The sequence below is a fragment of the Physella acuta genome, unplaced genomic scaffold, assembly GCF_028476545.2.
Source record: "Physella acuta isolate Inbredline_101_S28 unplaced genomic scaffold, ASM2847654v3 ptg000175l, whole genome shotgun sequence".
Taxonomy (NCBI): domain Eukaryota; kingdom Metazoa; phylum Mollusca; class Gastropoda; family Physidae; genus Physella; species Physella acuta.
In genome coordinates, this window is record NW_026731694.1 from 753,946 (window position 1) to 767,597 (window position 13,652).

The following is a 13,652-nucleotide window of genomic DNA, read 5'->3' on the forward strand; positions in this document are numbered from 1 at the left end:
GGAGGGCGGGTGGGGCGGCCGCTAAGGGGGCGCCAAAAGGGTAGAAAAATTAATTTAAAAGCTCATTTTAAGCTGAAGTATTAAATTATATATCGTCAAAGTTACGAAAATAAACGACTTCAAGGCTTTTCACATTCATTGAACTGTTTTCTGTATCAATTTTGTGGCACCGAAATAGAAAATATAATGGGATAGTAACTGGTAAGAAGCTACACAAACCTTTCCAATTTATTTACTTTGGGTTAGAGGGGGGGGGGGGGTCAAAAGGTGGGCGCTTTTCCAATGACAGGAATAACTATAAATAGAATGGCAGGGAGGGGCGCAAAAATGTATAGTCCGCCCCGGGCGCTGGAATCCGTCGCTACGCCTCTGTGTCCATCCAAGAACAAACAACAAGGCAGAAGTTGTTTAATTTTACAGTTTTCTCTTCCCAGCCTAATCAGCATGAGGGATTCACTTCAACAGACAAGTTTTTTTTTCTCAGTATAATTTCTATCTTGCCTAGAGTGCATCTTATGTCTATTGTTTCGCGTGAGATAAGATAGAAGAAGAAAACAGAAAGTGAAAAAAAAAAATCAACATCAAACAATTCTGTAGGAAAAATAAGAATAAAAAGGTTTTCGTTGCAAGGGAAGAAGGCTGGTTGACATTTGAGTATGATTGATACGTAGAACGGAGTCAGCAAGTTTTCCAAGTCACGTGACTCAGTTCCTGATTACTCAACACGTCACAACACGGTTTTTTTTTTTCAAACAGAACGTTGAAAACATCGCGAGTTAAAAAGTTAAAAATAACAAAACGGTTTGTTAACAGTCTGATTTTGGGAAGGTAGTTTTTTTTTTCAAAATTCGTTGCTTCCAAAAATAATTGAAAAATCTGTAGTTTAAATGGATCAATGTCTGAAGATGAGTCTAAATGGGATAATACATTCATGTCAACCAGTGTTTCTTTCAGACTTTTTTCTCCGGGGGTTGGGGAGGGACACTGGTTAAAGTATATATTTTTTTAAATATAAATTCTATTTTGTTTGGTAGGGGGTGGGGGTGGGCGGTAGACATTCTTCGGGGGGGGGGGGGGGGCTCTGCCCGAAGAGATGTCTGAAAGAAACCCTGATGTCGACTGTAGGTCCATACGTTTTCAATTAGGCGCCCAACATTAACTTAAAACTTACCCTTTGTAAAAACTTTCATATGGCTCGCCAAGTGTCACCAGACAAAAAATAACTCTGGATAAGTATTGTTTTTTAATGACGACAGGCAGAAAATAATAACTAAATTTAATTAATTCTCCCACTAAATCACATCGACAGAAACCAGAATCTTATTTTTACTGCTCTTCTTAAAATACATTAAAGATATCATTTTTAGCTTAATTTAAAAAGAAATAAAAATATCAGTTTTTTTTTTAATGCGAATTAGAATAGAGTTATTTTATTGGCAATAATTTATGGGAGGGCATGGTCAATGGCAGTTTTTGACTGCTAACCCAAAAGGTTCGAGTTCGCATATCTGTAGGACATCCTTAAATCCATCTAGCTCTGATAAGTACCTGACTCACGTTAGGGAAACAAATGCGGCTGGCAATATGCTGACCACACTATCCCCTTGTATGCCGAGGTCATTTAAATAGATGAACTCTATTTTATCTGTCTCATGAGTGTTGGGCACTAACGGAAAAAAAGATGATGAGATGATTAGCAATACTTAAGTACAATATCGATGTAACAATAGTAATAATAACTGAGTTCACTCTGGGCAGACAAGGCAACAGTATACGGGCTCCATTCATACTAGTGCAAAAAACATACAAAAAAGGAAGATACATTTTACATCCGTTATTGTTGAGATGAGTTTGGTACCATTCAATAATTGTTTGGCGGATATTACTTTAATATTAAAATTAAGAACGCAGAAGAAGAATATAGATGACATTATGACAGTAACGTATGTAATACACACGTATAATCTACATATAAGAAAATCAGTCAGTGTAGATATCATGTTAAATGTACACAGATCACATAATAAATCAGAATAAATGACATGTTAGTGTACATCGACCACATATTTATCCAGCAAAAATGACATGTTAAATGTACACAGATGAGACGTATAACTCACATAGACGATGCATGTACACATAAATGACATGCACACCCGTGGTAAAACAATAGGTGTGCACACGCCAACCACCCCATTTAGACTACACGCGATAAAATACCCTGTACACTGGGGCACACATTAACGTTAATTGCTACTACAGGTTTGACACTACCCCCCCCACTCGTGCCTGCTCACACCCCCACCCCCGCGCCCCTTCCATCACCCCTGCTCACAGACGGCTCACCTGCACAGGACGGTAAGTTTAAAAATAAAACAAGACGGGCGCGTGGTGTTCCCACAGACAGGCAGGGGCGAGAACTCTAAAGCACACAGGTAACTCTGTGCCCGCCCACCACTGCTAAACGAACAAGGGGAGGATACCTAACATATGGCTGTCAGTATACGGGAATTGTTTGCCGAATAAATAAAAACATAATATCCCAAACAATTCTTTACCCAAAGAAGAGTTCCATTCCGAGTCTATAAATAGCGAGACATTTCAAAACTTTCACACGACAAAATGTAACCCACTGTACCGAAATGTCAGGCAGCGAAACAAAATAAATATCGAAGGGCTGGAGAACACGACCACAATGTACATCTACCAACCCTCCACCTGATAAGCGATTCCACGCCCCTGGGGGTAGCCAAGAGCCATGCCTTGTTACGTTCCGGTACCAACTTTACTTGTAATCCCCCTTTACCCCCTTTTTTTCCCATTACCACCATTCATTCTCACAATTTTTTTTTTTTCAAAAATAGATTCTAACAAAGTCGAGCCTGCCTCTCCATTGTTAGGTACGCGATAGAATAGAAGTGGAGGCGATTGGTACCGAACCGACCGTTGCATCAGTCGGAGTGAGTATTTAGCCTCGTTCTAAAACTCCAACCGTTTATTTCACGATAGCTTTGTTTGTTCTAGATCTAGGCCCAACCAGTATCGCGGTGTAGGATTAAATTCTCTGCCCGGTTTTAAAGCGTGAGTTCTGTTTGGATTTACTCATCCTTCCGTGTTCGACGTGTGTATTTATTTCTCTAAATAAACAACGGATGTGCTGAGCAGCGTCTGCTTCGTCTTAACATGATAAGTAAATAATTTTATTAACTTTGGCTGTTTTCTTTTTATTCATAATTAATTATTTCCAGTAATTATAAGTTAACAAGTTATATCAGTATGAGTAAGAGTGCATATCTTATTGTTGGTTATTTTTTCTCATACTAGATTTTTAACTACCATACCTTTTTAAACTTTTTAATATGTAGGTCAAAAGTATAACTAGGTCAGATGATTCACAGCCTCTAAAACTAAACAAAAGCGGTTAAATTTGGCTTGACCATACTCTTTAGGCCGAGTAGGTACTGTTCCTACTGGAGTGTACCGGTTGGTGTTTGGTAGTAAAGAAAAATGGTTGCCACTAGCCACGTGCGGTTTGTCTACGTAATGAGTGGGCTAGACAGGAAGTAACCTGTTTGTTCTATCTATAATCCGAGGCGTCTGTGTCTAAAAATAGACTACGTTTGCTCGAAGCGTGTGCGTATTGAACTCAGGTTTCACCTTAGTTTTCAAGCAACGGTTTTCAGACGGGGATTTTTTTTTCTTCGCCGGGAGATAATTATAAAAAAAAAATTAGGCAGAGTTAGTGTACGGTTTCAGATGGGTTATCTTACATGGCGCAGAGCCTGTTCGCCTGTTGTGGAAAGTTATCTGAAAATTAGCTGATCGGTCGATTCGGTAATCATAAATGTTAATTAACGAAGGGGGAAGGTGGGTAGCGGTTTACTAAAGGAGATTTTAGATTAGTTTAGCTAATAAAGATGGTAAAGAGGATTAGAGATATTTTCGGGGGATTTTTCTGGAAGAGTTTCTGAATGTATGTGCGTCAATACATACGTTTATAATAAAATTCATCTACATTGTTATTTAAATAAATATGTTTATAACAATCTGACAGTTTTGTTGTACGGCTTTACTAAAGATATGATGTATTTGATGTATTTAGTAATTTCGTTAATTAACTAAATTCTTTTTTAATTGGCAAAAACAATGTGTTTGTTTACATTTTGTCACCGAAAATTTACATAAACATGGCTTAACAGGGCCACATGGTTTAAGAAAGTATAATTTAATTTTAAAATTTTATCGGCAAAGTTTTGCCTAAAAATTCCTCCAAACTGGAGTTACTGTACAGCCAATCAATGTTTGTCTTACAAAAGTGAAACTTACAAGTTATAATTTAGGCTCGATGAAAATAAATAGAAATGTATCCTTAAACGCAAACAATTAATTTCAAGTTCTCAACAAAAATTATGGAAAGATTCTCATCAACTCACTAATGTCCATTTGTGAATAATAATAATAGCAAAGAAATGTACAAATGTATGTCCACAAACAGAAAAGCATATTTGGTGTTTACAATCGTCTGTAAGCAATCCAGCAACTCTAAATAATGTTTCTACGTGTTTCTGAGTATATTAACTTATAGCGCACACTTGCATCGAATGGCGAAACCCTAAACAAAACATTTTGATTGCCAACCTTCTAGTAACACAGTAATAACGCTGTTACAGTGGTACGAATATGAAAAGTCAGTACCCCCCCCCCCACACCCACACACTCACTCACACACTCACTCACACACCTAAAAAAACAATTCATAATTACAAAATTCTAAGCTAGTTTTAATCTACTTAAAAGTAAATTTAACACATTGTTTACAATGTAGACAGGAAACTTACTTATTGAAAATTCAGCGAATCGTGGTAATATTTGCTTTATATTTTATAATAAACATTTGGTAACATTTATTTCTGCCTGAAATCGATGAAATTCGATCCTTACAGTGATAAAACTACACGTAAATGATGTGTGTGGATTCGCACAATTTTCTGAGACCACGGACTGATATTTGAGAACATGGCTTACTTTATCCAAGCTACAAACCTGTTTCTAAAAATTTGAAATTTGACTTAAAGCACGTATCACACTTTTTCATCTGTTTATTTTTTACAATTCTTCTTTGACGACTGATCGTTAGGATTTCTATTTTAGTGCTTCAAACATTTTATTCAATTATTTCAAAATCGCTGCTAAACCCACTGTAAGTAACCCCCCCCCCCCCCCCCAAAATGTGGAGTTTTAAAAAGCATATAACAACGCCTTCAGTACAAAAACAAATTATTTTTCTTTTAACCTGCTAATGGAGACTTAACAAAATTTTATTGAACAGCTGGTCCATAGGAAAATACAGTAGTTTGTTTAGAGCACCATTTACACCAACCATATTTCATTAAAAGGTTACTCATACCCTATAGGGAGTAATGTTGTTTGCTAAAAGTATTCGTAGCATTCCATTACATTCGTCAAAGAAAGACGTGGTCGGGTGGTAGAACTCTCGAGTGCTGATTCCAAACGGTTGAGTTCGGATCTCAATCCGGACTCCAGTCTGCCAGCACGTCCCTGCATTCGCACAGCTCTGATGGGAAAATAACGTGGGGTGACTGTTAATAATGCTGACCACACTAGAGGTAAAGGCTACTGTAAATAATGCTGACCACATATACATATTCCGTTTCCTCAAACTCTCCCATGTTATTATAAAATAAGAGATAAAATGAAGTATTCCTATTTCATGCAACAACAAATGAGGCAATATTTTCATACTTAGTTACAACAAAAGAAATCATTCATTAGAAAGCTGAGTGCGGCTCCACTGAATCACAGTTTTTCAACTATGGCCTCACACCCTAAGAAAACAGCCCCGCTTACACAAGTTACAACGCTTACACAACCTAGGCCTAGCTTATTGTATTTGTAGTAGTATAGCCTAGGCCTAGCTTGTTGCATTTGGTACAATCTAGGCCTAGCTTGTTGTGTTTCAAGTAGTAAAATCTATCACAGCTTATTGTATTTGAAGTAGTACAACCTAGACCTATCTTGTCGAATATGAAGTAGTACAATTAGGCATAGCTTGTTGTATATATAAATAAAGTAGTACAAAAAAGGCGTAGCTTTTTGTATTTGGTACAACCTAGGCCTAGCTTGTTTTATTTAAAGTGGTACAAACTAGGCCAATTTTGTTGTAATTTTGTTGTGTTTGGTATAACCTAGACCTAGCTTCTGTGGTACCAACTAGACATATGTTGTTGTAGAACCAACTAGACCGATGTCGTTGTAGAACCAACTAGACCGATGTTGTTGTAGAACCAACTAGACCGATGTTGTTGTAGTACCAACTAGACCAATGTCGTTGTAGAACCAACTAGACCGATGTCGTTGTAGTACCAACTAGACCAATGTCGTTGTAGAACCAACTAGACCGATGTTGTTGCATTTGTAGCTTATCTTCACACATACGTGACGTCACAGACCTTGAACTAGAGCACTAACTCGCGCAGACTTGGCAGGTTCGTCTAATTAACAAGCTCAATCAGTGCCGTCAGTCAAAACACCATTACAGCGTACACTTGCACCGGCGAGTCTGACAACCAACAGTTATAAAACCATGTAATTACTCTAATTATCTCCTAATTACCTAAAATAATTTCTGAGTGTCTTCGAGATAGTGCAATTATATTCCGTTTGAAAACAGTTTGTTTATAAATATATGAATAGATGCTACCATTGGCGTGGCCTAAATGGTAGAGCACTCGGCTGCTATTACGGAAATCTCGAGTTCAAATCCGAGTTCAAGTCAGTGGCTCATTCAAGAGTCCACGCAGCTTTGACTTGTACCTAACTCATGTTAGGGAAAGTAAAGGCAATGTGCTGACCACACCTACACTCTATATGCATAGGTCATGAAACATATGAACTCTACTTCATCTGCCCAATGGGTCATCAGGTCTAATGAGGATATTCTACTTTTAACCCCTCGTCTTGGTTTAATGTCTAACCCGATTTCAGTTTTTTTCCACCTAGTGGATCGATACGTTTGATTGGTGGAGCATTATCCGCCACGTCCCTGAGACTTTTTATATCACAAAGGCTATTTAAATGACATCGGCCCGTAATGCTTAAAACAAAAGTTTTTAATTTAAAAAAAATATTACATAGTGTGTTATAAACATATACGACAGTAAAAACTTATTGATTTTTTATGTTCTGTTATAGTACTTCTTAAGATTTGGTGAATTTGTTGTATTTAAAAATTTCGGTAAATAAACAAAATAGTGTGTCCCCCCCCCCCCTCCGCGTAATAACGTTAACAAAATATTTCATATTGGCGGTTGTTTTTATTATGTATAGGAAATGACCGAAAATGGGTAAAAGGATTATTTTCTGCTTCTAAAAGAAGGTTCTAACTTCCATCCTTTTAACCCCCCCCTCCTCTGATGCTTTTATACAAACTTCTGACCACACGATATTACTTACAAACATAGTGGTGGTTCTGCTTAAATAATTTTGAAAACTTATCACACATCACTGGCAAAGTGATAAACCCGGAAATCTATAGAATGCCTTAAAAAAAAAGGATATGAGAGACGAATGGATTGGTGTAATTTTTATATACCTCTTTGCCATCTTTATAATCCATTTTCTATGCTATATTAACACCAAAATAGAGTGAATGAATCAACATACCTTGAAATTAGTCTGTTAAATCATCAGGTTTCTACATTTAATATGTATACGTTTGTGCCTATCGTCACTTTAAAGTTCTAATTATTCTCTCTGTACTGATTTATAAAGCTATAATTACTTGTTTTCTTTCGGTAATCTGTTATAGATTTCTACTTATTCCGACTGTGTGTACTCAGTGCTAAAACAATAGCGTTGAAATTAGACACTACACTATTTTTATCGTTAGATTTTCTTCCAGGCATCTCTTCGGGGGGGGGGGGGGGTCTGGTTATGTCCCTCCCCTCTTACCAGTGTCCGCCCCCCTGAAAAACGAGACAAAATTTATAAAATCCTTTTGAGTCCATCCCGTTTTATATACATTCAACAAATGGCCTTTACTGCGACTAAATTTTTTGTTAAAATATATCCCGTTTATTGCTTAGTCAAGAGAACGCTTTTATCACTTTATAAATTCAACAAATGGCCTTTACTGTGACTAAATTTTTTGTTAAAATATATCCCGTTTATTGCTTAGTCAAGAGAACGCTTTTATCACTATTGTTGCAGTACAACATTTCTCATCCTCAGCTTTTCATGTTAGTGACCGAGACACACGGGCAGATGAAGTAGAGTTTATCTATTTTAATGACCTCGGCATACATGGGAATAGTGTGGTCAGTACTAAGTCCACCCGCCTTGGTATCCCTAACATGAGCCAGGTACCCAAAAGAGCTAGGTGGACTCTGAGACGATACGATATTTATTGTATCATTTTCATTTCTATATATAGATTGTCTGTCGTATTCGATTTCTTTTTCTGACAAAGTACCAGCTTAATCGATACTGGTGTTGTATCGATAAGCTATTATAGAAATTTGACTTCAGGTATTGTACTTCCTTAGGTATTCGAATTTGTAAAGTATCTATTTTACCGCTTTTGCTATAGTCGGTGAGGTCTTCTATACCGACTGTATCGAGAAAGTTACATTGTTCTATCAGTACGTCACGTAGAGAGGGTAGGGGTGAGTGTGTCAGATTGTTAAGCCTGATGTTGCACCTTACAGCTATTTTCTGTCTTGATGTATGTCTGCTCCAGCACTTTTAAAGCTGATGTTAGATTATCTGTGGATCATTAGATTAACTGTTGGATTGTGGTGATTCAGCGTGTTCAGTTTTGTATTTATTTATTGTGAAGAAAGTATTTGTTGACTATTGTACATTTATATGTTTTTCTAGTATCTTTCGTTGCATTTTTTAAAACTTTAATAGAACATTTGTCTATGTTGTAACAGCTTTAAGTGTTTGTTTTTTTCTATCTGTAGCACTTTAAAGTTTTTGTTAATTTCAGCGTAACAGAATTTTTTTTCCGCCTCAGACATGAAATTTACAGCGTCAGTTTGCCTTGCGTGTTCGCTTTAGTATTACAGTTTTCATCATCGGCTTGTGAGGACTGATACAGATTTACTAAAGAAATACTTCTTTCTTACATGTAGCCTACTTTCATTCATTAAGATGGTTTACTTTTACATGGATCTAATACAAAACGTCTAATTACAATTTTATTTAGCGTATCAGAATGTTTAGTAACAACAGGTTTTGTAGCGTTATGTAGTTCTGTTATTGTAGCACTTTTAATTATTTTTTTGGTAACAATTTCTGTTGAATCATCAGGGTCTAGGGAAAAAAAAATAAACCGGGAGTGATCTCCCCTAAACTTTCTCGAATCTAATATATAAAGCTCAGTTCTGTAACGTGTGGCAAAAAACAAAAAAGTTTGTCGTTGACACTTCTACGGATTTAAGTGTTAGATTTTTTATCGTGCTCAAAGTCTAAATTTACGAGTCGAAAAATTACCACTGAAAGTCTTTAAAAACAATTTTCATTCTATTTACTTAGAAGAATAATTTTCAATTATGAACGCGACATAAAATTTTTAAAAAGTGTATCGACGTTTATAAAATTTCTAAAATTGTGTCGGAAATGTATTGACTGCACAGTTACTTCCCTTTAATAAAAAAAATTCTTAAGAAGAAAGAATTTACATTTTATTACTTTGTTTTTGGTGTTAAGAAAAAAAAATAATTACATAATTAGCGGGGATTGATTAAGTGCAATGTCGTTAGGTATTTTTAACACTGCCTTTTATTTATTCTATACACTGAACATACTGTTCAATAATTATTATTTTTTTTTAAAATCAATAACATTTAATAAGCCAGGTCCTACAAATCATATACGTTTATTTCTTTCCATTTACGGATAAGCTTGGAGTATTATCATTTTTGTTCACTAAATTGAAACAGGCGCGTCCGCCGGCGCCCCTGCACGGTTCGATTTGGCACCCTGGGCTATCATGTGAGCGCTATGCTGCATAATTTTGTTTTAAACAGTGCGATAGACTATGGATAAGAAAGGTTACTATAGTCTTTAAGTGAATCAAATCCGGGCGTCCTCCGGCACCCCGACAGGGTGCTATTTGGCGCCCCGGGCCTTCCGGTGTACGCTATGGTATCTATGTTCGCGTGAGTTCAAAAGACTATAAATAAGTTATGCACTATAGGCGTTTACTAAGTTCAATCAGGCGGTGACGTCATGGTGCGTCCTTTGGCGCCCAGACAGGGTGCTTTTTGGGGTCCCGGGCCTCCCGTGTTCGGTTTCGCGCCTACGTTCATTAAAGTGAGTGCAAAAGACTATGAATAAGTTGGGGTACTATAGTCGTTTATTAAGCTGAAGTAGGCGATTCAGCCCCGTGAGCACTTTGCGTTTATATTCGCGTTAGTGTTTTCTTTGTGTTTAGGTTGGGTTTGCGTTAGTGGTTGCGTTTTGATTTGGTTCGTTTTTGTTCTTTCTTTTTTCGTTTTCGTTTGTGTTTTATTTTCATTGGGTTTGTGTTTGTATTTGTGTTTGAGGTTGGTTTTGCGTTTGGATTTGGTTTGTTTTCGTTTGTTTTTTCTTTTGTGTTTTTTTTCTTTGGGTTTGTGGTTGGTTTTGCGTTTGTATTTGGTTTGTTTTCGTTTGCTTTTTCGTTTGTTTTTTTCTTTGGGTTTGTGTTTGTGGTTGGTTTTGTGTTTGGATTTGGTTTGTTTTCGTTTGCTTTTTTCTTTGTGTTCGTATTGGTGTTTGTGGTTGTGGTTGGTTTGTTGTAAGTTTTTGTTTTCGTTTGTATTTGTAATTGTGTTAGCGTTATGTTTGCGTTTTGTTGTTTTGGTTTTGGTTGGTTGTGGTTTGGGTGGGCAATGCCGGGTTTATGATGATTACTAAACACACAGGTGATGGTCTTTAACAGAAGGGTTTTTCACAGAAGCCAGAGCAGGGCCTGGCCGGGACGGCTAGTATTCTAATATAACACTACGTAGGATGGCAACTCGGAATATAGACATGATTTTTGTTTACTTAAACTTTTAAAAATAGAATAAAATCTAGTAGAAAAAAGAATTGCGCACCAAGTGAACGCCAAAGCAAAAAGCGCATAATAGTGCGCAATATTATTAGTTCTTTATAAATTTACATGCGTTTTTTGAGAAATCGGAAATAGCGTAAATTAGTACTTCCGGTTAACGGAAATTACTCAAAATTTGATAGAAGGTAGAGAATTAGATTTTTTACTTACATTTGAAATTTTATTTATCTATCTGAAATAGTACTCAAGTTATAGGCTTTTGAAAAATTCAAAGTAGAAAAAGTACCACTTCCGGTTGTCGGAAATCGCTCAAAAGTTGATACGGATCTACGATTTTGATAAAATACCTTTATATGAAATTTCATCAACCTAGCTGTAACGGTACTCAAGTAATCGTGTTTATACACAGACAGAGAGACACGCACACAGACATACGGACAAGATTGCAAAATTATGTTTTTCCGTATCAGTGAGGTGTAAAACGTCGAGATTTGTAAAAATCTCTATTTTTTTTTGCACGATTACAATACTTTCATTATACTTCGTATATTTGAGAAAGTAAAAATTTATAGCCTACCGTAGTTCGATTGTTGCTATTGTTTATTGTAGCATTTTTAACTATTTTTTGGTAACGGTTTCTGTTGTATCAACTGGGTCTAGGGAAAAAGTATTTTATACCTTGATGTAGTTCTATTGTTGCTATTGTTTATTGTAGCATTTTTAACTATTTTTTGGTAACGGTTTCTGTTGTATCAACAGGGTCTAGGGAAAAAGGATTTTATACCTTGATGTAGTTCTATTGTTGCTATTGTCTATTGTAGCATTTTTAACTATTTTTTGGTAACGGTTTCTGTTGTATCAACAGGGTCTAGGGAAAAAGGATTTTATAGCCTGAGGTAGTTCTATTGTTGCTATTGTCTATTGTAGCATTTTTAACATTTTTTGGTAACGGTTTCTGTTGTATCAACAGGGTCTAGGGAAAAAGGATTTTATACCTTGATGTAGTTCTATTGTTGCTATTGTCTATTGTAGCATTTTTAACTATTTTTTGGTAACGGTTTCTGTTGTATCAACAGGGTCTAGGGAAAAAGGATTTTATAGCCTGAGGTAGTTCTATTGTTGCTATTGTCTATTGTAGCACTTTTAACTATTTTTTGGTAACGGTTTCTGTTGTATCAACAGGGTCTAGGGAAAAAGGATTTTATACCTTGATGTAGTTCTATTGTTGCTATTGTCTATTGTAGCATTTTTAACTATTTTTTGGTAACGGTTTCTGTTGTATCAACAGGGTCTAGGGAAAAAGGATTTTATACCTTGATGTAGTTCTATTGTTGCTATTGTCTATTGTAGCATTTTTAACATTTTTTGGTAACGGTTTCTGTTGTATCAACAGGGTCTAGGGAAAAAGGATTTTATACCTTGATGTAGTTCTATTGTTGCTATTGTCTATTGTAGCACTTTTAACTATTTTTTGGTAACGGTTTCTGTTGTATCAGCAGGGCTCAGTGACAGCAAGGGTGAATGGTGAGAAGAAGGAAGAAAAACTCGAGTTCTGCAACACAGTTGTCTCCCCCAGTCAGCGGCCCGCACTAGAAGGGAGGTAAACTTGGAACTGGCATCCCTCGAGGGACTGGATCATCGCACACAATCTGCCCAGGTAGGTGGGTTACCTGTGTAAATGGGATGTTGGGGGGTGGGGGCGTGTGTAGTAGGTCACAGGGAGGGCAGGTTATAGTGTGTAACAAGATACAGGGTCACGTCTGGGGTGGATGGGGTATACAATAAAAGCTGGTATTGTTTAATCTGTAAGGTGTGGCATTTACTAATGGGTATGGTCAAAGGACGGCTTACTTGTACGTTTATCTTCACTAATAATTACCACTACTTTCATAATATGAACAGCAAATTAACTCTTAAACTATTCCCGTAATAATGTACGGCAAATTTAACATAATGTATTGATGGGGAGAAGCAAAGGTGTACAGTTTTTGTTTAAAAATAATTTAAGAGAACACGGAAATAGGGTAGGTAAAACCAGCACGTTAATTGCTAAAATACACGGGTTGGTAGATCAATGAAACAGATGAGAAACAGACATTGGTTAGAGATTGTGGGTTAGAGATTATTTTATGTGTTTTAACCGGCAGACAATATGTCGAATATTCGGCAAGTCAGAAATTAGAGTTACGATTTCTATCACAGACTCGATACCTTGGTTAGTATTAATAAGGTATTGAGACACTTGCAGATGCGATACTATAAAATCGATACGATTCTAATTGAAATACAGCTACTAGTTCAATTATATTAACGAATGAAGGTTAGATTTGAGCAGGTAAATCATATCAGAATAGATTAAAATTTGTAGATTCATATCAGAACAGAATGGTTTAAAATTTGTTCATGTAAATAAGATAAAAATTGTTAAATTCTGTTTGGTGTAAATCAGAATATACATTGTACAACAACAGGACACACATTAAAATATGTTGATGTAAATCAGGACACATATTGTTAAAATATGATAATGCAAATCAGGACACACATGAGATAATTCAGGACACACATAGAGATAAATCAGGACACACAT

The 13,652-nt window shown here is 36.3% G+C and overlaps 1 protein-coding gene across 3 annotated transcripts in view; it reads left to right on the forward strand.

Annotated features, from left to right (window-relative positions):
* The first annotated feature begins 2,846 nt into the window (after positions 1–2,846).
* Positions 2,847–13,652, forward strand: part of LOC131936330 (glutamine synthetase) — a 50,900-nt gene continuing 40,094 nt past the window's right edge. The window contains exons 1-2 of one of the 3 annotated variants that reach the window (XM_059293262.1): positions 2,847–2,960; positions 12,562–12,719. The gene's annotated coding sequence lies outside the window, so the exon portion shown is untranslated. Of the gene's footprint in view, positions 3,191–12,558; positions 12,720–13,652 lie in introns of all 3 variants that reach the window. The other 2 variants (XM_059293260.1, XM_059293261.1) reach the window with 2 other exon arrangements.